This window comes from Jaculus jaculus, chromosome 17 (genome assembly GCF_020740685.1).
Source record: "Jaculus jaculus isolate mJacJac1 chromosome 17, mJacJac1.mat.Y.cur, whole genome shotgun sequence".
Classification (NCBI taxonomy): domain Eukaryota; kingdom Metazoa; phylum Chordata; class Mammalia; order Rodentia; family Dipodidae; genus Jaculus; species Jaculus jaculus.
Genome location: NC_059118.1, coordinates 51,296,103 through 51,322,921, shown reverse-complemented (window position 1 = coordinate 51,322,921; position 26,819 = coordinate 51,296,103). Strand labels below are relative to the sequence as shown.

Below are 26,819 nucleotides of genomic sequence, written 5' to 3'. Positions count from 1 at the left end.
TGAGACTACACAGTAAATTCCAGGCCAGCCTGGACTAGAGACACCACTTTGAAAAATGGAGAGAGAGAGAATGAGAGAGAGAGAGAGGATGAATGAATGAGAATGAGGAAATTTGCTTTCTCCATAAAGGTGATCAACCTGGCTCTGCTATGTCTCCTGGGTGGAAGTTTTCAACCTTAGAAATTGGACTTTCGATCTGCCTCAAAACACCCAGAACAATGAGAAAAGCATACATCCTGACTTCTGTTAGGCAAGAGGCCCAAGAGTCACAGCTGAGGACTAACATACAATCCAAGAAGACCTGAGAGCTAATGACAGTACTGAGAAGTGGTACTTCCCCACTAAGTACTCAGGTGCTAAGTGGCAGTGCAAAGATAAAGCCATGCATCGTGTTGCTGGTTCAGAGAAAGCACCTACTCTTGTAATAGGAGCCAACATGGCTCGGTGGGTCAGAGCACTTGCTACAAGCATGAGGATCTGACTTCCATTCCTCAGGTCCCCTGGGTGTGGCCATGCGTGTCTGTAACTCCAGTTCCATGGTGATTAGAGACCAGAGGCTCAGTGGGGCTCATTAAAAACCACAGCTGTGCATTCAGAGAGACTCGACCTAAGGAAATACGAGGAGTGAGACCCACTGTTCTCCTCTGACCTCTGCAAAGGCTCATATAGGTGCATGTTCCTACATGTACACATGCACATACCCCACACACTGCACATGCAAGAAGTCATTATGTTCTTGGGTGTGTGGGAACTGACACAGCCGGAAGTGAGGAAAACACTAGAGCAAGGGAGCTGGGAAGGACCAGACTGTCTGTCAAGCGACAGCTAGAGTCCCCTTGTGTGGTGGTTTGATTCGGGTGTCCCCCATAACCTTAGGTGTTCTGCATGCTAGGTTCCCAGCTGAAGGAGATTGGGGACTTAATGCCACCTAGAGGCAGTGTATTTTTGGGAGTGGGCTTATGGGTTTTATAGCTAGCTTCCTCTTGCAAGTGTTTGGCAGTTTCCTGTTGCTATTGTCCACTATACGTTGGCCAGGGGAGGATGTCCACCCCTGCTCATGCCATTGTTTTCCCCTGTCATCATGGAGCTTCCCCTCGAGTCCATAATCCAAAATAGCGCCCCCCCTCTTTTTTTTTTTTTCAAAATCTGTTCTTGGGCAGGTGATTTCTGCCAGCAATGTAAACCCAACTGCAACAGTAATATTGGTACTGAGGAGTGGTATCATTTCCTGCTAGACACCTGACTGTGTGGCTTTGGCGTTTTGGAGCTTATTTTCAAGAGGAATGTAGAATGATTTGAAACCTTGGCCTAAAAGACGCCTTGCAGTGCTGTAAGTACAGCGTGATGGACTATTCTGGTCAGAGCTGAAAGACCTGAATGCAGTAAAAACTAAGGACTGTGAGGTTCGGCTCGTGAGGATGAGAAAGAGGTTTGCTTGGACAGGGCTAGAGGCAGTTTGTGTGAGATGTATGCAGTTATGCCCGTGTCCTGAGATTTTGTGCAGGCTCGCATTGCATAGAGATGTACTGGTGTGAGTAGAGGGATATGGCAAAGAAAAAATGAAATATTTGGGCTAAAAGTTCTGCCCATTCAGCTGCAATTCTATGAGAGATTGCAATCTTTGAGTTTGGGTCAACTCATCTGTATTGGGACGACAAAAAAAATGCAGACTTTGGAAGGGGCCTGACTGCTGAAGGAGTGTCCTATTCTTCACAGTCTGCTTCATTCGCCCTTGGATTAACAAATTGCCACCATACCTGGTATTGTGGAGAATAAGAAATGCAGGAAAGAGAGTGTCATTGAGTCTGTAATGTGGTCTTGTGTTTTGAAAACACACTTTACAGGCAGTGTGAGGCAGGATTGCTGGTGCCTGCACGGAGACCCGAGACCCAGTGGAGATAGTGGGACCACAAGATGGCTGCTGAGGAGAGCTGCCTGCCCCACATGAAGTTTTCCAGGACTGGGTAGCCTAGCTGGAGAGGTAGAAATGGAATACCAGAGACTTGTCAGTGGTTAGAATTATCAGACTTGGAGACTTGTCACTGACTGGAGTTATTGGACTTGGAACTACAGTATTTGATGCTTTCCCTGTGTAAATGTTGTATTGGATGAATATTTCTTTGCTATGCTCAGTGCCATCTTTTGCAGTGTGAGTCATTATTCTGTGCCATTATGGGTTTGGGGAATTTTGGGGGGTTTATGGCCCAGTTAAAAGATCTTTGATTACAGGGATATTTGAACATCATCAGTATTGATAAAAGCTATGGGGACTTTTACAGTTGGACTGAATGTACTGCATTTTATATCATGTATAATTATCATTTTACAGGGACCAGGGGCAGAATGTAGTGGTTTGATTCAGGTGTCCCCCATGAACTTAGGTGTTCTGAATGCTAGGTTCCCAGCTGATGGAGATTTGCTACTTAATGCCTCCTGGAAGCACTGTATTTTTGGGATGGGCTTGTGGACATTATAACTAGCTTCCTCTTGCCAGTGTTTGGCACACTTTACTGTTGCTATTGTCCACCAGATGTTGGCCAGGGGGTGATGTCCACACTCTGCCCATGCCATCGTTTTCCCCTGCCATCATGGAGGAGCTTCCTCTCCAGTCTGTAAGACAAAATAAACAATTTTATCCCAAAAGCTGCTCTTGGTCAGATGATTTCTGCCAGCACTGCGAACCTGACTGAAGCACCTTATTAATCACAAATGAAGTGGATCAGAGTCCACTAGGATGGGATGGCCATTAGATCTGAGGATAGAGAAACATGGGAGAAGTGTGCTTGCTTTCCTCCATTTATGTCCAACTGTCCTGAATGCTTACATGTGCTGAATGCACACCGTGCCAAATACTGGGGGAGTCGCTGAAAACAACACACCCGCTCTCTCCCCTTGTCTGCACTCATGACATCCTGCTTGTTCCCCAACCAAACCAAAACCCACTGAGGGACTAACTTCAATGAGGCAGAGCATCCTTGGGGGCAGAAGAAGCACCAACAACTTGATTCATTTGGAAGAGCTGACGTTGGCATACAAATGTGTGTTATAGAGATGAACATGGCAATCTTACCAAAAGCAATCTACACATTTAATGCAATCCTCATCAAAATTCCAATGGCATACTTCCCGGAAATAGCAAAAACAATCCAAAACTTCATTTGGAGTCACAAAAAAATCTCAAATATCTAAAATAATACTGAGCAACAAAAATAAGGCTGGTGGTATCACCATACCTGATTTTAACCTATACTACAGAGCCATAGTAAAAAAAACAGCATGGTACTGGCTCAAAAACAGACATGTAGATCAGTGGAACAGAATAGAGGACCCGGATGTAAGTCCCAGTAGCTATAGCTACCTGATAGTCAATAAAAATGCCAAAATTATACATTGGAGAAAAGATAGCCTCTTCAGCAAATGGTTTTGGGAAAATTGGATATGTATCTGTAGAAGGATGAAAATACATTCTTCTCTCTCTCCATGCACAAGAATTAAATTCAAATGGATTAAAGACCTTAACATCAGACCTGAAACTCTGAAACTGCTAGAGGAAAAAGTAAGGGAAACCCTTCAACATATTGGTCTTGGCAAAGACTTTCTGAATACAACCCCAATTGCTCAGGCAATAAATCCACAGATTAACCACTGGAACCTCATGAAATTACAAAGATTTTGTACTGCAAAGGACACTGTGAATAAAGCAAAGAGGCAACCTACAGAATGGGAAAAAATCTTTGCCAGCTATATATCTGATAGAGGATTAATATCTAGGATATACAAAGAACTAAAAAATAATAAGAACTCAAACAAGCCAATTAAAAAATGGGCTATGGAGCTAAATAGAGAGTTCTCTAAAGAAGAAATACAGATGGCATATAAGCATCTAAAAAAATGTTCTACATCCCTAGTCATCAAGGAAATGCAGATTAAAACTACATTGAGATTTCATCTCACTCCTGTCTGATGGGCTACCATCATGAAAACAAATGATCATAAATGCTGGCGGAGATGTGGAAAAAGAAGAACCCTTCTACACTGTTGGTGAGACTGCAATCTGGTCCAGCCATTGTGGAAATCAGTGTGGAGGTTCCTAAAACAGCTAAAGATTGATCTACCATATGACCCAGCTATATAGCACTCCTAGGCATATATCCTAAGGACTCATCCCATTTCCTTAGAATTACGTGCTCAACCATGTTTATTGCCACTCAATTCATAATAGCTGGGAAATGGAACCAGCCTAGATGTCCCCCAACTGATGAGTGGATAATGAAGATGTGGTACATTTATACAATGGAGTTCTACTCAGCGGTAAAGAAACATGTACTTATGAAATTTGCAGGAAAATGAATGGATCTGGAAAGGATTATACTAAGTGAGGTAACCCAGGCCCAGAAACCCAATCGCCACATGTTCTCTCTCATATGTGGATCCTACCTACAGATTATTGGGCTTCTGTGTGAGAAGGAAAAAACTCAGTAGCAGAGACCAGTAAGCTAATAAAGAGATATAAAAGGAAGAGAAAGGAAGGATGGAAGGCACTTAATAGGTTGGTATTATATATGTAAGTAGAAAAATAGATTAATGGGGGTGAAAAAGCCCAAACTGAGGCCAAGGGAAGAGATTGAGTAAAGGAAAGGTAGAGGGAGGGCTAACCAAAATCTAAGAAGATATAAATAAATCTTATGGAATCCTCCAGTTTTGGAGAATGGAACACTCAGGAATCGTAGATCGTTGCTAGAAATTTTTCAGTGCCAGGGATGGGATACCTTCCAGTGAGTTTTTGGCAGGGAGGTCCCTGATGCCCCAAAACATTATAGGACATTGCTGAGGCCTTTGGCTTCCCACCAGGAATACATGGTAAGACCCCATTGCTGAAGACTCCACATACCTGGGCTGCAAGGCCCCTGAGAAATCCTGCTGGAACTGGGCTGATAACCTCCTTCATGTAGACCGGCTGACAGGAAGCTGGAAGAAGTCATTCAACACGCAGTTCAATGGGAGAAAGTGATACCACCAGTGAAGATACTCAACAGTGGACACTGCAAGCCTTATAATTGGCCAGCCAGGCCAAATGAGCCAATGGGTGCAATAGTGGCACGTCTATCATGGTGGAAACCAACTGCCCTCCAACTGAACTGGAGTCCCTGTCCATGGGAGGGAATACATCCTTGATACTGAAAACTTAAAACAGGGGTAGTAATGAGCCTTAGGGGTGTAACATCTGCTGCTGTCTGGATACATGTATATACTATGCTTATCAAACTGCCCAGTAAGCACTTCTCTTAATATTCAAACCCTTATTTTAATGCGCCTCTCACTTTGCATAGAGAATCTTCTCTTTTCAGATGGCAGTGACCTTGGGACGACTCAGAAGGTATTATAGTGCTGGAAAGAAGTGACTGGAGTACTGAGTAACATCTTGATCACTCCTTCCAAGGCTCAGGGTCTAATGCGGAAGAGGTGGCGGAAAGAATGTAAGAGCCAAAGGAAGGGTAGGACTCCTTACAACGTGCTCCCTCCAGACATAAAATGGCCTGGATATCCATGACCTCATAGTGCCTGACACTACGTATACAAAACCATAATAAGAGGAGGATAAGATCATAACATCAAAATAAAAGAGACTGATTGAGATGGGGAGGGGCTATGTGGAGAATGGAATTTAAAAGGGGAAAGTGGGGGAAGGGAGGGTATTACTATGGGATATTTTTTATAATCATGGAAAAATGTTAATAAAAATTGATTTAAAAAAAAGAACAAAACAAACAATGGGCTGGAGAAATGGCTTAGCAGATAAGGGGCTTGATTGCAAAATTAAAGGACCCAGGTTCAATTGCCCAGGACTCATGTAAGCCAGCTGCACAAGATGGCACATGCATCTGGAGTTCATTTGCAGTGGATGGATGCCCTGGTGTGCCCATTCTGTCTTTCTCTCCTCCTCTCTCTGCTTCTTTCTCTCTCAAATAAATAAATAAAAATAAAAATATTTTTGAAAAAGAAAATAAAGTAAAATAAAACTTTAGTTCACTAATTTTGGGTGTGAATGTTTCTGTACAATGGAGTAACCAGGTATTTTACATGCTGTTTCCAAGAAGGTAGACAACTGCTGTTATTTTCATTGAAAAGTATGATCACATTTTCCTCATATGCTTGTTTAAAACTTCATTTTAGTAATTAGTTAATATAAGGGTCATCCAAAACATCAATGATTGTTCTGGTAATAACAGCCGATGCTATATAGTTCTTTGAGGGAAGGCTTTCCACATAGTTCCTTTTTTTGAGATAAGGTCTCACTCCATAGCCCAGATTGGCCTGGAATTCACTATGTAGCCCAGGCTAGCTTTAAACTTACAATACTTGGGCCTCAGTCTCCCAAGTGCTGGGATCAAAGATACTACCATGCCCAGCTCACATATTTCATTTTTTGAATTCTGCAGCATGTCTTTAAGGACATCCAATACGGGCTCCAGAGCAAACTCAGATGGTTTCATATCAACTGCCATGCAGAAGCTGCCTAACCTGGGACATAACTTCCTCTCTTTGACCTTCGATTTTTTTAAAAAAATTTTTTTTGTTCATTTTTTATTTATTTATTTGAGAGTGACAGACACAGGGAGAAAGACAGATAGAGGGAGAGAGAGAGGATGGGCGCGCCAGGGCTTCCAGCCACTGCAAACGAACTCCAGACGCGTGTGCCACCTTGTACATCTGGCTAACGTGAAACCTGGGGAACTGAGCCTTGAACCGGGGTCCTTAGGCTTCACAGGCAAGCACTTAACCGCTAAGCCATCTTTCCAGCCGTGGCCTTCGATTTTTTATGTACAAATGAGAACAGTTGTGCCGGCCTGCAGCACGAAGGTCGAAACAGACCCCAAAGGAGGAAGTGGGAATGAATCTGAGACAAGAACACAAGGAATGGAGCCAAGACAAATTCTGATCAAGGCTCAGGTTTATTCAGGCAGACACAGCTTATATAAAGAAGACAATGCCCTCATGCCCAGGGCCATATGGTAACACCCATCTATCAGGTGCCTATGCCTTATGTTAAATGATGTCTGGCGTATTTCACCTGGGCTGCCTTCTCACCTAGGCTGTAGGATAAGAGATTAAAGACCACCTGTAGCTCCCGAAGTCAAAGAGCAACTGCAGCTCCTCTGTGGCTCCCGACAAACAGTGACAGCATGTATGTGACCGGACTGTTTGGCGGATGTGTAAGTGCACAGGCCGTATTTCAAACAGTGCTTGGAATGGTGCAAAAGTCACCAGCTGTTACCAGTGCTGATGGCAGTGCCAGTAGAAACACTCCACGTCCATGTGGAGCAAAGTGAAGCTTAGAGAAGCTGAATGCTTTGACCGAGGAACCAGCCTAGAAGCCACAGTGCCCTGCTTCTTACACACAGGCACCTGGAACTCAGCTAAACACCAAAACCCCAACATAATTAAAGTAACCAACTTACTGTTTGCAATCACCTGGGTTGACGGCCACTAATGCTCCTCTATCCCAAATCCTGTCAAATTTGCCAATATTTGTCCTGAACTAAAGGAAAAATAAAGAAAGCAACGTTTATATAAGAAAAATCAGGGGCTGGAGAAACGGCTTAAAGGTTAAGGCACTTGCCTGTGAAGGCTAATGACCCAGGTTTGATTCCCCAGGACCCACATACGTACAGATGGTGGTGCATGAATCTAGAGTTTGTTTAAAGTGGCTGGAGGCCCTGGCATACCCATTCTCTCCCTCTATCTGCCTGTTTCTCTCTCAAATAAATAAATATTTTAAAAAAAGAAAAATCAAATCTTGGGGCAGGGAAGATGGCTCCGTGGTTAAAGGTGCTTGCTTTGCAAGCCTGACAACTAGAGTTTGGACTCCAGCACCCATGTAAAAGGTGGACACACAGTGGCACACACGTCTGTATCCCCAATGTGCCCATGGCAGTGCAGGTGGGACAGGAGAATACCAGAGCTCTTGGGCCACCTATTCTACCCTTTCCTATTGCAAACAAGAGAGACCCTGTATCACACAAGGTGGAAAGACACTGAGGCTGTCCTCTGATCTCCACATGTACGACCCTCACACACACCATATGCAAATATATAAAAATATCACACAGATAAAAATAGTAATGATAGGGCTGGAGAGAGGGCTTAGTGGTTAAGATGTTTGCCTATGAAGCCTAAGGACCCAGGTTTGATTCTCCAGGTCCCATGTAAGCCAGATGCACATGGTGGCACATGTGTCTCGAGTAGTTGTCAGTGGCTAGGAGCTCTGGCATGCCCATTCTCTCTCTCTTTCTCCCTCTCTCTGTCTCTAATAAATAAATTAAAAATAATAAAAAAATTGAAAAAAAATAGTAATGATAGAAACCAAATCTGGAGCAAGGTGTCTAGTGTTCCACCAATCATCAAAGTATTGGGGTGTCACATCTGCTTTTCTTAAGCGTCTATAGAGATGCACACTGAAGGGTTAAAAGCCTTCCCTGAAAACTGAAAGGGAACTAAAGAGTTAATGACTATCTCTAAAGCTCAGGCCAATAAAAGAAGCAACAGAGACATTCAGCCTCATTAAGTTTGGCACCTTTCCTGATTGATGTACTCCCCTTAGCCTAGATGGCCTTGAAGGACCAGAGACCATAAACAGCTATAATTTTCTTATCAACTGCACTTGATACAGCATGATTTTCCTTAGGGTTCTCCTTATAAATTTGCACCCTAACCTGGCTCAGGGCTTCAGCCTTCATCGCACGGGAAAGCTGAGACCATTCACTGTTTTCTCTAATAAACAGTCTATCTGTAGAGATCAAGCCTGGTGTTTTCAGTTGCTTTTCTCTTACTCTTTCCTTACACATACTCACTGGGTATGAGGAACTGTTCTCTCCTAGTAGTTTAGGAGACTGAGGCAGCAGCCTCGTTGTTTTGTTATGACTTGGAAACCCAGAAAAGGAATACAGGGCAGTGCGTGACAACTGCTTCTGGCCCCAGGCCCAGGTATGAAGGAATTTCAGATGACATCTCGGCTCCTTCTGCACCTAATAATTCACTTTTGTCACAGAACCAGATACAAAGTAGAAGACATGTCTCACTGTGGAGAAAAGTCACCCACCTGCCTTGGGCTGTGATAACATTGGGGAGCTCACTCTACACAAAGTGTACCAACAACAGACTGTCGTAAGAACAGCTGCAAGCAGACATAAATCAGTGCTTTTTTGGATATGTATATGTGTATGTTCATGTGTGTGTGTGTGTGTGTGTGTGTGTGTGTGTGTGTGGTGCTTGTGAATGTGTGTACATTCACATGTGGAGGGGAGAGGTCACTGTAGGAGGCATCTTTTTCAGTAACTTCCCACCTTAGTCTTTGAGACAGTCTCTCACTGAACCTAGAGTTCAGGGATTCAGCGAGACTAGCTGGCCAATGATCCCAGGGACTCCCTGTCTTTGCCTTCCCAGTGCTGAGATTACAAGCATGCAGTACTAGGCTCAATCTTCTGTGTGGGTTCGGGGGATCTGAACACAGGTTCTCAATGTATGCATGACAAGCACTTTCCCCACTAACCATCTCACAGCCTGGAAATTGATGTATCTTGATTGCTGTACAAATGAATGAGAGTGGCTGATGCCTACCCCAGCACTGCCTAGCAAGGACCACCCCTGTCAAAGTTCAGGAGCAGTATCTAGATCAAAAATGCTTCAACAGTACAGTGAAATGTTTCCTGAAGAACTCTGTAATGAAACAATGCAAAAAAGAAAAATCCACTCAATTAGGAGGTAGTTGGATGGACAAAGAAAGAACACTGGGCTCAAGCAAAGCCAAGGAGGAAGAGAGAATGTGTGTGAAACACAATCATTTTATTGAAGTTTAATGACCTCTTTTTCTTTTAGAATCTGGATGGATGGCTGAGGAGATGGCTCAGCAGGTAAAGGCTCTTGCCAGCAAAGCCTGCCAGCCAATGCCCTTGTAAAACTGGGTGCACAAAGTGGCACATGCATCCGGAGTTTGTTAGGGGGCTCATACATAAATGAATAAATACATTTAGAAATATACATAAAATCTGGATGGGGTTCAAAAAATCATAGGGTGTCCTTCAAGATTAGCAAACTATCATTTGTCTCAGAGCTTGTTAAATTCCTGGTAATCAGGTGTAGGTGGTTTTTAGCCTGTTGCAGTCTGTTTGCAGAACACTTTATGAGTCTGCTGACACTGTTTTGAGAAGGACACCTGTGTTTGATCCTGAAATGCTAGGAACAGAGTTTGTGGTGTCTATTTTCCAGCTGCTAGGGAGGTTTAATATCCACCTACAGTTACCAGTTACCTAGAATGTCTCCTGCTTCTGAGATAGGGAAGTTGCCTTCTACTGTTTTGTGTAAGACATTATCTCCATGAACTCTATGCGAACACTGTACCCAGAGCTGTTCTAATAAAAGTTCTACAAGCTGCTGCCTCGGGCTCCTGTGCAGAAGAAGTCACTGGAGGCCCCTGGTTCTGTTGACTCGCCCCAGTCTGCTCAGTTCCTCGGCACTGGTCATTCACAACCTGGAAACAAGTTCAGTTTTGCCAGCATGTGACACTGCCAACAGGGGACTAAAACTATGGCTTAGTTGGTAGAATGCTTGCTTAGCATACACCGGGCACTAGGTTCAGTCCCAAACACTGCATAAAACTTGGCATGACAGCACATGCCTGTGACCCCAGCAGTCAAGTGTTAGAGACAGAAAGACTGTCACAAATGTGAGGCCACCTGGATCATATCAAGAACCTACCTCAAAGAAAATACAAACAAAAACATTATTCTGGAAATGTTTACTTGAACAGTGTCTTGATATTTTTGCTCTGCTAAACATAAATTCACAGGTCAATCCAATACGAGGTATGCTGATATATGACAGATAGTTTCAAGGTAATTCAGGGAAAAGTAGTGTTTTGCTTGCTTTCCCCTGTTTCTCAATTATTCAGGTAAGGAGCACTTCCCGTCCCCAACCCTAGTACACAGGATATCCACTCTGGGTTCTGGATCACTGAAATCCATACAGGGTCTGACCACAGAGGAACACTGTGACACTGATGGCCCTCCAAGCAATGGCTGTGGACCCGAGAACAGCGTGAGGATAGAGAACAGAGCAGGGGCCTGCGGGGAAGCAGAGATGGTGAAATAAGAGGTGGCCTCTTAGTGTACCCTGCTGCATCTGCTAAAACTAAAGTGGGGTGAGCTTTTGTGCACTCCAGGGACAGTGACCATGCTTGAGAAGTCTGGGAGCTGACAATGGGGGTGAAGGGCATTGTGTGTCCTGTGTATCAGGGCACTCACAGAGTGATCCTGAAATAAAGAACCAACATGGGTTTCTGAGAGGAGGAGGAAGGTCTCTGAAGACGGGCCTGGAAGCAAGGCAGCAGTCATCCCAGAGGAGGCAGGGAGATAGCCAACTTTGGCTACAGGTGGGAATCCATTGTTTGTTGTTTTCTTGCTTCTTGCTTCTCCTTTTTTCATTTATTATTTTGTGAGTGGTTTACTATCTAACCCAGGCTGGACTTGAACTCATGATCTTCCTGCCTTAAGCCTCCTTACTGCTAAGGTTTAAATATGCCTGCAGCCCTATCTATATCCTGAGAAGCTTTAAGTAGGACTAATAATGGGTTTTCAGTTCTATAAGATTCTGATTGAATCAACCTGGAGTGAGACCTCTGCCTTTGAAAAGATTTGGTTCGGAAGCAAGCCACCTATCTTTGGGTTGAGCAAACACCTAGACTTCTTAGATGACTTAAAACTGGGGCAGGAGGAAGACATAAAAACACAATGTGTCCGGCATGGTGGCACACACCTTTAGGCCCAGCACACAGGAGATACAGGGCGGAGGACTGCTGTGGGTTCAAGGCCAACCTGGGACTACACAGTGAATTCCAGGTTACCTGGGCTAGAATGTGATCCTAACTAGAAAAAAACCAAAGCAACAAACAAAAAACAATTAACTTACTAAAATACTTATAATTATATGTATTTACTGTACATGATATAACACATAGTATATGTTATGTAGATAATTACGAATATGTTACTTAGATTACTATTGAAATAGTAACATTTTTCATTTACTATGATGATAAACTTAATTCAGTAGTTTTTTTTTTTGTTGTTGTTGTTGTTCATTTAAAAGAGAGAGAGAGAGAGAGAATGGGTGTACCAGGTCCTCCAGTCATTACAAATGAACTCCAGACACATGTGCCACTAAGGGCATCTGGCCTATGTGGGCACTGGGTCTTTATGCTTCTCTGGCAAGTGCCTTAACCACTAAGCTATCTCTCCAACCCATCCAGTAATTTTCTAATGCTTATCCAATCAACCTGCTTCCTAAAACACAGACAACTAGGTAAAGATGGATTAATTTGCATTTACATTTCTAGATTTTTTTTTTTTTTTGAGGTAGGGGCTTACTCTAGCCCAGGCTGACCTGGAATTCACTATACAGTCTTAGGGTGGCCTCAAACTCACAGTGATCCTCCTACCTCTGCCTCCCAAGTGCTGAGAATAAAGGTGTGCACCACCATGCCCAGCTGCTACCTTTCATTTGTTCATATTTTATCTAAAACTTTAAAAAAAATTGTTGTTTATTTTTATTTAATTGAGAGCGACAGAAACAGAAACAGGTAGAGAGAGAGAGAGAGAATGGGCACGCCAGGGCCTCCACCCATTGCAAAGGAACTCCAGATGCGTGCAACCCCTTGTGCATCTGGCTAACGTGGGTTCTGGGGAATCGAGCCTCAAACTGGGGTCCTTAGGTGTCACAGGCAAGTGCTTAATTGCTAAGCCATCTCTCCAGCCCTTATATAAAACTTTTATATCCAGCATTATGAGTGTCTTTACAAGAATAATTTTCATGGTATTTTGTTCTTTAGTTTTAACATCCTGATCCATTTGGCTATACACCTTTGCCTATTTCATCCCTTTAACAACTTTATGGATGAGAAGGAAAATCTACAGGTTTGTCTCTTTTTAGTCATGGAATGTTTTTGTGGGTCTACTCCACATTATTTTCCTTGAACAGTGTTGCCAGAAGCTTGTCTGTTTCATTAAACTTTGAAACAAACATTGGCTTTGATGATAAAAAAAAAAAAGTTTCTAAGTCTCCGGCTTTCTGGCCAGTTAGTTTCCATATGTAGAGGTGAGTATCTGAGAGGACTGAATGTGCAACTGCACAGGGCCAGACCATTTCTGATGACAGCACTCTGACCCACATCCTGAGGCACACCTTGGCAATGACTGCCAGCTTCCCTGATGTTACCACCTGCCTCCAACAGAGACCACTAAATCCTCTCCCACGCCAACCACACAGTATGCCCGACCCTGCCCCCCCCCATGCCTGCAGTGACAGCCTCGCTTGGTTCAGAGCACACCTGAGGCCTCCCCTTCCCAGCAGACAACCTTGTGTGCAAACACAAGTGCTTGGCACCTCCCACCGAATATCTCTGCTTGTTCGCCTTTGGGTGGCATCTGCTATGTCCGCATTATTGCCTCCAGCTGTTCTGAGCAGCTGGGCGGAGTGACTCTCCACCCTCCCAAGCCCGTAGTTTTCTGCCCAGCGTATAACTCCCCTCTCAGTCCACAGCCCTCCCGCATCTTCTTCAGGACAGAACTCATCTTTCTGTTTGCTTTCCAACCCACTTCTTTATTCTCTACCACCTAAGCCAGAAATGGGACCTTTCCCCACTTCTTCATCCCCTCAGTCGCTCAGTCCTGCTGGCTCAGTGTCATAAAAAGTGTGTTAGGGTCTGGAGAGATGGCTTAGCAGTTAAGCACTTGCAGATGAAGCCTAAGGATCCTGGTTCAAGGCTAGATGCACAAGGGGGCGCACGTGTCTGGAGTTCATTTGCAGTGGCTGGAGGCCCTGGCAACCTTCCCCCACCCCCTTCTCTCTGTCACTCTCAAATAAATACAAATAAACAAAAAATGTATATAAAATAAAAAAAAGTGTGTTAGGGCTGGAGGGATGGCTTAGTGGTTAAGGTGTTTGCTTGCAAAGCCTAAGGACCCAGGTTTGACTCTCCAGGACCCATGTTAGCCAGATGCACTGGGGGCACACGTGTCTGGAGTTCATTTTCAGGGGCTCAAGGCCCTGGCACACCCATTCTCTCTCTCTCTTCCCCCCTTTTCTGTCAAATGAATGAATAAAAATATTTTTAAAGTGTGTTCATCTATCCTGTTTTTCTCTACCTGCCCTGCCCCTCATTCCTCCTCGTCCTTGCCTTCATGGCCTTTCCTGGACCAGGGCCCACAGCCTGCTCCCTGTACCAGCAATGAGGCCCTTCTACTCACTCCTCATGAGGCCATGACATGGTGTGTTGAAAGAAAAAAGAAAAAAGTGGCCATGTATACAAAATGAGGCAAGTTTCTGGGGGTGCCCTGCCTGCCCCATGATTCAGGAAATGCTACAAGCTAGGCAGGGGCACTCCCCTGTCACTGCCTTAGTCCCTTAGGTCATTACACTTTGTCATGTGCTACAGACAGCTCCATCACTTTTTCTTTTCTCCAAAGCCAAGAGATTCTTTAAGGGAGGCTGTGTTACTTTAATCCTTCAACATCTTAAGTCTGGTCTGGCAGCCAGTTAGTTGTAAGGAAAGGCTCACACTCTCTAAAAAATTAAAAAAGGTATGTGTATGAAAGCGTTGGAGATACAGCGCAGTGGAAGAATGCTTGGCTAGTTGCATGTGCGACGCCCTGGATTCAACCCTCAGCACCAAGAAAACAAAACCAAATCTGTAATAACGACACTTTGATTTCAAAAAAATATACATATACAGACCTTAAATATTTTGGCTCCAGCAACTTCAGTAATTGGTTCTTCTGATTAGGAAAGATTCTGTTCTGCAAAAAAATTCTTGTATTGCAAGTTCACTGATTTCTACACCAACTACAAAGTGTCCCTGGCCTGCAAACCTGAAAAGCACATTTACAGTTAAATTTTTACCTCAAATATACCACTACATAAAATTAATAGTAAACATACATTTTCTTAATCTGGCTTGGGATATGGCTCAGTACTAAGAGTCTCTGTCACAGCCAAAGTCCTGGTTTTGATACTCACCATCAAAGGATGAATTAAAGAGAAAAAAATCCAACAAAAAGTTCTTTCATTTTAAGCGATTCATATTTTCACAGAACATGTAGAAAAGCATGAGTCTATATTTTTTAACTCCATATTATATGGAACTTTGAAAAACTGACTTGTATGGTTATAGTAAAAAATTAAAATATAGAACTTGGAATTCTAACTTAATGCAAATGTATTTGACTGAGAAAACACTTCCTTGCTTCCCACTTTAGTGTGACATGATGATGGGGACGCGGCATCTGTGCTGTCCAGTACGGAGGCCACTGACCACACTGTCTGTTGAACATGAGTGATAGAGTCAATCCCCCAGAGCTAACTGTGAATTTCATTCAATTACATTTAGGTAGCCAAACCAGTTTTGAAGATGCAACCTGTAATCCCAGTACTTGAGTTTGAGGCCTTCCCACGGCATAGCAGGACCATTTCAAATTTAAAAAACTAAATCAGCTAGGTGTGGTGGTGCACACCTTTAATCCCAGCCTCGGGAGGCAGAGGTAGAAGGACCGCTGTGAGTCTGCAACCAGCCTGAGAATACTTAGTGAGTTCCACCTCAGTTTGTGCTAGAGAGAAACCCTACCTCAGAAAAAAGGAAGAAATACAAATAGCCAAAGAATACTTCCAAAATGTAATTAATTAAAAAAAAAACAGGAGTTGTGGAGATGACCAAGTGGAAAAAGGGCACTTGCTTGCAAAGCCTTCTGATCTGGGTTAGGTTCCCCTGTATCCATATAAAGCCTGGTGCACAAAATAGCAGATGCATTTGGAGTTTGTTTGTAGTGGCAAGAGACTCTGGTATGCCCATACTCTTTATCCCCCCCTTTCTCTGACAATAAATAAATAGATAAACAACAACAGGTGTGATGGGTGACACATACTTATAATGCCAGCACTTGGGAGGTGGAGGCATTGTAACAGAAATTCAAGGTCATCCTCACATATATATTGAAATTGAGACCAGCCTGCAACATAAGATATCCTGTCTCATAAATTAACATTTACAAATTAGTCACATGTGGCTAGTTGGCATCACAACAGAGTACACGGCTCTAATGTTATCAGCCATTTCTGTAATAACCTCATAATTTCCACACAATTTATAAGAAACTTGATTGGAAGATGTATTTTGCTAACAAGCAAAGAGTTAGCATGTTGCTGGTGAGCTCTGTAATTACAGAAATGATGTTTGTGGGATCCTGGACTCCAAAGAAAGCCAAACTAGGACTGGAGAGTTTGCTCAGTGGTCAAAGGCACCTGCTTGCACCCTGCTTACATAGGTTCAGTTCCCTAGTACCGAGGTAAAACCACATGGACAAAAGAGGCACATGCATCTGGAGTTCATCTGCAGGGGTAAGAGGCTCTGGCATACTCATATTCACTCAGAATAAATTTTTAAAAATTTTAAAGAGACATGGAGAAATGGCCCAGAATTTCAAGGCACTTGCTAGGAATGCCTGAGAGAGCTTGGGTTTGATTCCCCAGGACCCACGTAATACCAGATGTACAAAATGGCGCATGGCTCTGGAGTTCATTTGCAGTAGCAAGAGGCCAAGGAGTACCTATACTCTCCCCACGACTTGTCTTTTTCTCTTTATCAAATTGATAATTTTTTTTTAAATAAAGCCAAAGCCGGGCGTGGTGGCGCACACCTTTAATCCCAGCACTCGGGAGGCAGAGGTAGGAGGATCACCGAGAGTTCAAGGCCATCCTGAGACTACATAGTGAATTCCAGGTCAGCCTGAGCCAGAGTGAGACCCTACCTCAAAAAACAAAAAAAATAAAATAAAATAAAATAAAATAAAGCCAAACTAACAGTATAAATACCTAGGCACAAAACCAAGTTTATGTGAACTTACAGAAAAGTCAACTCTGATATAATGCAATATGCCTTGCTAAAAGTTACCACAGTGAAAAAGCATGCAACGAAACTAAAAGGCTGATGGCAAAATGGGAGTTAAGGAACAGCATTAAACACCTTTGTGGACTGGACATGGCGGTGCAGCACACGGGAGGTGGAGGCAGGAGACTCAGGAGCTCAAGATGCAGAGCATGGTGAAGATCAGCGTAGGCTACATAAGACCCTGTTTGGAAAACAAAAACCAAAAAATAGCAACAGCAAATAATAAACAACTTCTGTCAATGCCATTAAAATTTACTAATAATAGTTTTGCACATGTGAAATGGATAAGAGATTCATAGTACAGCATGCACTTTCCCTTGAAAAAGCCCTGCAGTTCACTTCTAGAAGGAGACCTTCAGTGGGCTGCAGTTCAAGTCACTGTGCAGTGAGGAAAGGAGGAACAGCACATGGAGTGTTTCTAACAGCAGGCGAGGAGGGAGAAGTGGGCAGAGCCTGGGCAAGCCAAGCAAGCACGGTACCTGGCACGGGCATGTGCAGGCTGGTCACCACTGGCTCAGCTCATCTCAGCACAGGTTTTGGCTTTGATCTCAGGTTTCTCTCAGATGAAATCACATGTGAACAAACGTGAAATTCACATGCTGTTCACAGTGTTCCCTCATTTATCAATTGAGTAAGAGCAAACGCATCTTCAAAACAGGAACAAAGCAGACTGTACCTATTATCTACATAAGAGTACTCACTGTCAATGTGGGCAGAGCGCAAACTGTCGCTAGCTCTGAAATGAAACATGCTAGTAACTTGCATCTCACATTTCCTAGGAAATTTGTGCACCAGCATATACAGACTTCTCATCTCCATACCTTTTTTCAAGTTACAAAATATAAACAAAGAAATCACTACGTAAATTGATTGCATGTGTTTTTATTTCCATTCACACATGGAAATGAAGCACAGCTATAAAAATCCAACAAAACCCAAAATATCAATATTTCTTCTTTTAAAAGATTTCATTTTTATTTATTTATTAGAGACAGAGAGAGGGAGATAAACAGAGTGAATGAGAATGGGCACATCAGGGCCTCTAGCCACTGCAAATGAACTCCAGATGCAAAGCCACCATGTGCATCTGGCTTAATGTGGGACCTGGAGAATGGAACCTGGGTTCTTAGGCTTTGCAGGCATGTACTTCAACCATTGAACTATCTCTCCTGTCCATTATACATTTCTTTTTAATCTCTTTTAGCCTTCATTCTTGCTCATTTTCTGTTTATACATGCTAGCTGTATAGACTTCATATATAGGTTAGTTGCATAAATGTAAATTCTCTATTATGATAACATGCAAGAATAGCTCAGTTCTGATATTTTAAATTTATTATTATTTTGTAGAGCTGCTATATCCTCAACTACTCGGTATTTTCATTATAAATGGCTTTGTTTTTTGCAAGCATGTGTAGAGCATGCGTGATGTGTGATGTGTGGGTTGAGTGCTGTGTGTTGTGTACACATGTGTGTGCGCCCTGGATGCACGTGTGTGCTTCCTGGATGCACATGTGTGGAGGCCAGAGGAGAACATCAGGTGCCCCCCTGCTTTTGCTCACTCACCTGTGCCATCCATGGCATCTTAGGTGAGCACTAGGGAAGAGGCCCCAGGTGGTCTCAGGTCCTCTCAGGACTTTGTGTTGGCCCAGCAAGTGCTCTTAACCACTGCGCCATCTCCACAACCCAACAAACGGCTTTAGACCCAAGCATTTTCAAGCAAGTGCCTTCAATCACTGAGCCATCTCCCTAGCCCCAGATCCAAAAATATTCTACAGCCCCATTTAGCTCTCTGAACTGTTTCACTAATGTTGCTAAAGTCTCTGCTAGAGCTGCAAGTTACCATTTATGACTGCATCCCTGATACACTGTTTTTTCCCAAAGGGTGGTTTCCAAAATAATTCTGGTTGAGTTGGTTACAACACAAGTCTAGGATGAAGAGGTAGCTTAGCAGTTAAGGCTCTTGCAGGAAAAACTAAATGAGCCAGGTTCAATTCCCCAGTACCCACATAAGCCAGATGTTCTAGGTGCTGCATGCATCTGGAGTTAACTTGCAGTGGCTAGAGACCCTGGCGAGCCCATTCTCTCTATATGTATCTCTTTCTCTCTATTGAATATTCTCTCAAATAAATTAATAACTAAACACAGTCTAATAATATAGCTCTCAATTTTATGGCCATGCTTGAATCTAAAGGTATAATAGTCATTTAACATATGTTCTAAAGTACAAGTTAAAAGTGTGCTGCAGAAAAATCTTATCATCTCCACTAGAGAATCCACTCCAAATGCCCGCATGCCTTGTGGGTAGATAACAGGTATTTATGTAGGGAAGAAATCATTCTTTTTAATCCGGGTGTGGTGGCGCATGCTTTAAATCCCAGCACTTGGAAGGCAGAGATAGGAGGATTGCTGTGAGTTTGAGGCCACCCTGAGACTACCCAGTGAATTCCAGGTCAGCCAGGGCTAGAGTGAGACCCTGCCTTGAAAAACCAAAAAAAAAAAAAAAAAAAAAAAGGAAAGAAAGAAAGAAAAGAAAAGAAGAAGAAGAAAGCAGTTGGTTTTCTGAGGTAGGGCCTCGCTGTAGCCCAAGCTGACCTGGAATTCACTTAGTTTCAGGCTGGCTTCAAACTCACAGCGATCCTCCTACCTCTGCCTCCTAAATGCTGGGATTAAAGCCATATGCTGCCATGCCTTGCTCCATCAGCTGCTTTTGATTGGGCATTTTGTCCCAGTAATGTGAAGGTAACTACAATACACACCAAGTCACTAGTTCCTTTTTTCTTTCTTTTTGGAGATGCAATATAGAAAGATAAGGTCCTACTGGGCTCAGCTTTCCTTCTTACCATTTGAAAATATTACCTATACTTTTATAACTATTGTTAAGAGTCTACTAAAAATATAGAATCTCTTGTATTTCCTGAGAATGGAATTTTAGTTTGTTTGTTTATTTATTTTTGGCAAGGTCTAACTCAGGCTTACCTGGAACTTACTCTGTACCCCATGCTGGCTTTGAACTTGACTATCCTCTATCTCAGCCTCCCAAATGCTGGGATTATAGGCATGAGCTACCAGCCTGGCTTTTATGTGAGTGTGTGCGTGTGAGTGTATAAAATGTGGGTGTATGCAAGCCATGGTGCACATGTGGAGGTCAGAGGACAACTGTGGAGTGTCGGTCCTCTGTTTTCACCTTACGGGAATCAGTGTCTGTGGGGGTCTCCTCCGCCTCTTTGTACGGCAAAGTCTAGACTAACCGGCATTCTTCTGACTTGCCTCCTACTGTCATCAGCACATCAGGGTCACAGACTCCAGTGTCATTGCACATCCGGCTTTACACGGGCCCCAGGGATCCAAAGTCCAGTTGTCAGCCTTAAACAGAAAGTGCTTTGAACCAAGGAGCTATCTCCCCAATGCAGAGGTTTGGTTTTGTAGTTTGTCTTCTTTTTTCCTTTTTTTATGGTTTTTCAAGGTAGGGGCTCAACTCTAGCCTAGTGTGATCTGGAATTCACTATGTAGTCTCATGCTGGCCTTAAACTTGCTGTGATTAAAGGCATGTGCCACCATACTCGGCTACTTTTTTCCTTTTTAATACAGGCTCTAATGTAGCTCAGGCTGGCCTTGAAATTGCTGTGTAGCCGAGGCTGGACTTTAACTTCTCATCCTCCTGCTATCACATCCCAAGTGTTAGGATTACACATGTGCACCACCATGCCCGTTCTGAGAATGTGATTTTTTTTTTTTTTTTTTGCTGGATTCTGCTAGTCACACAAAGAATTAGTCATCAGATACAAGTATGTTAATGCTTCTTTGCTCATACCATTTCATCTCAACTGCTTTTCCACAAACAGGAAAACATACCCTCAGTCCACTGTCACCTTCAAGAAAAAGATCCAACTGCTTTTTTAATAGCCTAGAGAGAAAGATACGTTATAATAATGTTTGTTTTAACTGTCCTGATGCACAGAAGTGTGGCTTATGCCATATGCCATAATAACTGAATAATACTACTTAGTAGGCCATATTAATAATTACATCTCCAGCTTACATATAAGCAAGACAGTTAAGTAATTTGCTCAGTGACACAGCTGTTTAAGTGGGAAATCTGACCTATCCCTGAGTTTTCCTGATTGAAAGTCAGAAATTGTTTTCCTCTTTGACTGATACATTTTAACAATTATCTGTTAATTGCCACATTTTTACTTTTTTGTAGTTAACGTGGTATGGACAGAGTCTAAGGATCCATAAATTTTTCCACATTCAGTACATGGAAAATTCTCTAAATAAGTTTCACTTTTGTACTTAATTTCCCCGGTGTGGAAGTGGCTGTTTAAAGTCATCTCCTCCTTAGCCCATATCAATGATTCTGGGAGTTTGTCTTGACTTCCACTCAGCGTGCAAATGTGATGATAATGTGGCACTGTGGATTGAGTCCATGGCTTCACTGATGCTAGGCAAGCACTGTAACCCTGAGCTACATCCCTTCCCTTTTAAGTCTGGCGTTCTCATGTTGATTGTTTCTTAGTGTTTGGTCTTTTCTAGGCAGGGTTTCACTCTACCCAAACTGACCTGCAACTTACTCTGTAGCTTAAGGTTGGCCTTGAGCTCATGGCGCTCCTCATCCTCCTACTTCAGATTCCCAAGTGCTAGGACTAAAGGCAAGGGCTGCCATGTCTGGCTTTTAAGTGTTTTCAATTACATCAAAAAATACACAGAACACAAACTGATTCATTTACACATGTAAGGAAAAGCCCATCCTTACAGTATTAAGGTCAACAAAACATCCTATTCCAACATTTCATTTAAATCACTAGTGCAATTCACTAACTTTGGATTGTCTGCTGTAATTGGTGGTTTAATGATTTACAAAACAGCAGAAATGGCACAAAGGCAGCGATTTGAGGAACAGTCTCCTCTTGTTGCAGGATTTGACATTAGTTTGTCTAGGATTCCAGAAGCCACCTCCATCAATGCTAGGACAGAAATTCTTTTTGCAGCAAGTATTTGTTAACAAAAGGCTTTAGCCAGGCCAATGGTGTCAGATGCTCCCAGAGCTCACTGAGAGATCATCTGGAAGTATGTAATTAAGATGGACACAGAAAAGCAGGAGAGTTGCACTTAGCCCATTTCTGCTTTCTTTTTCTTTTCTTTCTTTTTTTTTAAGGGAGGGTCCAGCTCTAGCCCACACTGACATGGAATTCACTATGTAGTCTCAGGGTGACCATCCTCCTACCTCTGCCTCCTGAGGGCTGGGATTATGGCCCTGCCCATTTCTGCTTTCTTTCAGAACATTGGAACCAAAAGTTGTCCCCATGAAGAAATCCTCCACTGAAAATAGAAAGCACAATGACCACTGTTCACCAGAGCAACCCGGACCTGTCCCAGTCACTGAGGCATGAACTGTAGCACTATCATAAAACAATCACTTAGCTGTTCTAACAGCTTCTCAGTGCTGTCATTTGTCATTTCTAGAGAATAAAACGGTCTTTAAGCACAATAAAAGTGCAACGCACAAGAAAGAATAAAGGTCAACTTCATAACAACACCCACCTTGTTCAAGTGAGCTTACTGGCCCTCCAAGTTGTCTGCTTATTTATTAAAACTTGTTTAGGGGCTGGAGAGATGACTTAGTTGTTAAGGTGCTTGTCCACGAAGTCCAAGGACTCAGGTTCATTTCCTTAGTACCCATATAAGCCAGATGTGCAAGGTGGCACATATGACTATTTCATTTGCAGTGGCTGGAGTCTCAACCATTTTCTCTTTCTGCCACTTTCTCTCTCTCAAATAAATAAAATGTTCAGTTAAAAAAAACCCCAACAACTTATTTAGCTTTTTCCCCCTTCAGAGTATTGCAGGGCAGCCTGAAACTCTTGATGATCCTCCTGCTTCAGATTCAGAGTGCTGGGATTATAACCTGGCTTCTGCTTCAGTCTTTTAAATTTAGTTAAATTGAAGGGTGACTTACCTAAGATCCACAAATCCTGAATATGATTTAATTAAGATATTTACACATGCGCATGTTACCTGTACACAGCACAGAATGTTTACAAGGGCTCAGTTACCTCCAACCCCGTCCCCAGACGTCACTCACTATTTTGGTCACATTTCTCTTAAAAATCGGCAGTGCATACCAATGCTTTGAAGGACACTTTAAAATAACTCAAACCATGACGTTTGCCCTTGTTACTCAACAGTTTTAGTTTCTGTTCCGTGAGCCTCTTATCCGTCGGCGCTTTGGAGGACGCCTCATTCAAGAAAATGTTCACAGTCCTCGCCAGCCATTCCTTAGCTCACCGCCTAGCTCTTGGCGCTCTGGGAACCTCCCTTGCCTGAGATTCGGGACCTGCAAAGTAACACTGCCAACTCCAACGGCCTCCAAAAATCCCACGTGGGAGTGCAGACCCCGCCCACAACGTGAAGACCCACCCACGACACGCGGACCAGCCCCGCCCACAACGTGGAGTTCCACCCATGGCACGCAGGCCCCGCCCAGAAATAGAAGCCCCGCCCGTTGCATGCAGGCCACGCCCAGTACGCGCAGACCCTTTCCCCGCCCTTGGCGTGGAAACTTCCCGCAGGACGCGCAGGTCCCGCCCCTCCCAGACGCCGCGTGTGCGCAGCGGCGGAAATGGTCGGGGCGGGGCGAGCGCCTGAGCCTCCTGCTCAGTGGTTCCGCGGGCTCCGCCCACGCCGGGTCACGCCGTGATAAGGGCGGAAGCGGCGGCGGCCGAACAGGGTTGGAGCTGGTGGTCCTGGTCTTGCTGTCCGACGGTCGGCCGCCCGAGGTAGGGGTATCGCACACTCGGGGGCCGGGCGTGGGGGCGGCGGCGGCAACAGCGCTGCGTCAAGGGTGTCGGGGGCGGGTGTCCCCGGGGCTCCTGCCCGGCGCCCCGGGGGGAAGGGGCGGGTGGCGACCCTCGCGGGAGAGGGTCCTCCGGGCCGCGGCCTGGGCGCCCCGCCTCGCCCACGCGTTGCTGCTGCTCGTCGCGGTGCCTTTCAGCCGGGACGCCTCGTCCCCCGCGCGAAGCTGAGTCCCGGGCGCCCCCGGTGGGGAGCCCGGCCGTCGAGCACGCGTCCCCGCCGCGCCCGCGGTCCCGCCCGCGCTGGCCGGCGAGCCTTCGGTAGCCGCGGGGCCCCGGCTCGGCTGGCTCGAGGGGAAGGCACCGGCAGGCCCGCTGAGGAAGGCCGGGCTCCCGGACGCCGAGGCCGCGCCAGGTGTGGGCTCTCCCTCGCCGGCGCCGCGGAAGGCTTCTGCTGGCCTCCCGCTCACCGTCGCGGTCCTCCCGCCGCGGCCCCGAGTGCCGGGAGTGCGCTGCCACTCCCGCTTTGCTTTCGACGAAATCTGTGCCAGTGGGCGGAAGGCTCCAGAGCATGGAAGTTTTCTTCAGGGGTGCGTGAGAACATCACCCTCAGTAATTACTTACCGTCCAGTAGGGACGGCAGCTCAGGACACCCGGGCAGTTGGAATTCAGCAATGGATTATTGGATTGCATATTGGATAAATCATGTAATATTGAATTACTACTCTGGATCCATGTTTCTGAATATTTGATGAGCGTGGGAATGTTAAGATGCTAGTCTTGTCTGGTTTTAAATGACCCAAAGAGGGAAAACCTGTTTCTGGGTACCGACGAAGTTTCTAGTACTTTCTCCTATTTCATAAGTTACACTGGCCCCACTGTTTTTTTTATTTTGAAGTCCTTTGAATTTATATTTTTTGAATTCTTTGTGTGTTTTAAAACTTGCCTTGAAAAAGCTACATCTGAAACGCTTGGAAATTATTTAAATAGAAATCTAAATCTTGGTATACTACTCACCCGTACATTTAATTTCTTTAAAACGTACTCTTTTCTTTTGTTAGGTTAAAGTAGGTATGCTTTCAAAATTAGGAAGAAATTGTATTAAACACAAAACTTAAGGTAGGGTCTCACTCTAGCCCAGTGGTCTCCAACTCATGGAGATCCTGCTACCTCTGCCTCCCGAGTGCTGGTATTAAAGGCGTGCACTACCACGCCTAGCCAAAACATTTTTTAGTTTGACATCTTGATTGAAGACGCAGGTGGGAAGCTGGGTGTGGTGGCACATGCTTGTAATCCCAGCCCCTTGCAGTCAGAGGTACAATTGCTGTTAGTTTGAGGCCAGGCAGGGCTACAGTGTAAAACACTGAATAAAAAGACAAACTAGTTAATTTTTAAGACACTTTATTTAGTATTTTTACGGTAGTAATTAAAAGCACAGTAATTTGAGTCATTCCATTTTAAGTTACTTTTCCCTTCATTTTAAGATCTAAGTATTCAGCAACAGTGTAAGTATATTACATTAATTAAATTAATTAATTAATGGGAGTGTACTACTCAATTGTATAAAGTGAAAACATACTACCCTAAAGACCTTGAGTCAGATTTGATAATTTGATAGCTAATGTTTTTATTTCTTGAACTATTTGTTCAGTTATATTCATTGCATGTGTTGCATACATTCTGGTGTGTAAATTACAGTATTAATGAAAAAAATGTACCTTTTTTTTTTTTGAGGTAGGATCTCCCTCTAGCCTAGGCTGACCTGGAATTCACATGTAGTCTCAGGGTGATCCTCCTACCTCTGCCTCCTAATGCTGGTATTAAAGGTGTGTACCACTACTTCTGGCTCAGTGAATTTTTTTAGAAACCATGCTTTTTTGGGGAGCACATACATTCGTTGGTGATTAGTTACTGTAAATAGTGCATGAACCATTACAGTTATGTTCCTAAACCCCAGGCTGCACTTCAAATATCTTTTATCATCCTTACATATATCCTGCTTATAAATACCTTCTATTCCCATATTCTGTCATTATGAATTGTTTTATGAATAATTTGGGATACATGTTTTCTATGAGAGATTTATGTGTTTGTATCTGTAAGAAGTCATATTTATATGAAAGTCTGGTGGGTTGGACAGTCTTTTGAAAGTGTTAATGGGGGCTGGGGATGTAGTTCACTGGTAGAGTGCTTGCTTGGCATTTACTTGTAGGGTCCTGAATTTGATCCCCAACATCACATGAATTAAAATAAAACACAAGCAAATTTAAAGAAAGCGAATACAAATGGTCTAGGAATCCTTTATTGCGTATAACAGTAACTGTAGGTAGATAGTTCTAACATTACGCGTTAGCAGTATAATGGATGCTGTAGAACTAAGTATGTGTGTTTTGAGATTGAACTCAGGATCTCATGATTGCTGAGCTGGCCCTGTACAACTGAGTGAAACCTCTAGACTGACCCCCTAATACTTCCCACATCTCAGAATACGTGGGGGTTATGTACCTGCAGATAGCATGTTGGTGGTTTTAAGGAAGTGAACTTTTAAAGGAAAATCATCCACAGTATTGATGTCGAGATTCTCAGGGTCAGGTGGATTCCATGATGGGAATAATACGTGAGCATCATTAGGCAGCAATACAATTGGCAGATATCAAGCAGTAGGATCACAAGTTCCTCAAGATTTTCTCCAAGATTATGTGCAGTTTATACTTTTTGGCACCACTTTCCTGCTTACAAATTCTTCATTCATACAGATGCCCTGTTTCTTTTCCACTCCTTGTTGTCTGTAGTGTGCATGACAGAGAAGGTGAAGGATAACTACAGAGCCTGTCTTTTACTTACTTTGACCACTTTTCTTTTCATGTTGAAAGAATTCTTACAGTTCAAAACTTCTGCTGGATACTATGCATCATTTATATTGTAGACATTGACTCTTTGTTTCTGAGTCAAGGCCTTGTGTAGACAGGGGTAGTCTTGAACTCTGTATACAGCCAAGGTTGACCTTTAACTCCTGGTCCTCCTACTTCTATC

The 26,819-nt window shown here is 43.7% G+C and overlaps 1 protein-coding gene and 1 pseudogene across 4 annotated transcripts in view; one reads left to right on the top strand and one right to left on the bottom strand.

The window, feature by feature from the left end:
- LOC123455574 overlaps positions 1-22,330 on the bottom strand; it is a 28,808-nt pseudogene extending 6,478 nt beyond the window's left edge.
- A 1,341-nt stretch (positions 22,331-23,671) lies between these two features.
- The window catches only part of LOC101615387 (lysine-specific histone demethylase 1B), a 64,141-nt gene continuing 60,993 nt past the window's right edge, over positions 23,672-26,819 (top strand). For all 4 annotated transcript variants that reach the window (XM_045136401.1, XM_045136400.1, XM_045136402.1 and 1 more), the window contains exon 1: positions 23,672-23,771. The gene's annotated coding sequence lies outside the window, so the exon portion shown is untranslated. The remainder of the gene's footprint in view (positions 23,772-26,819) is intronic.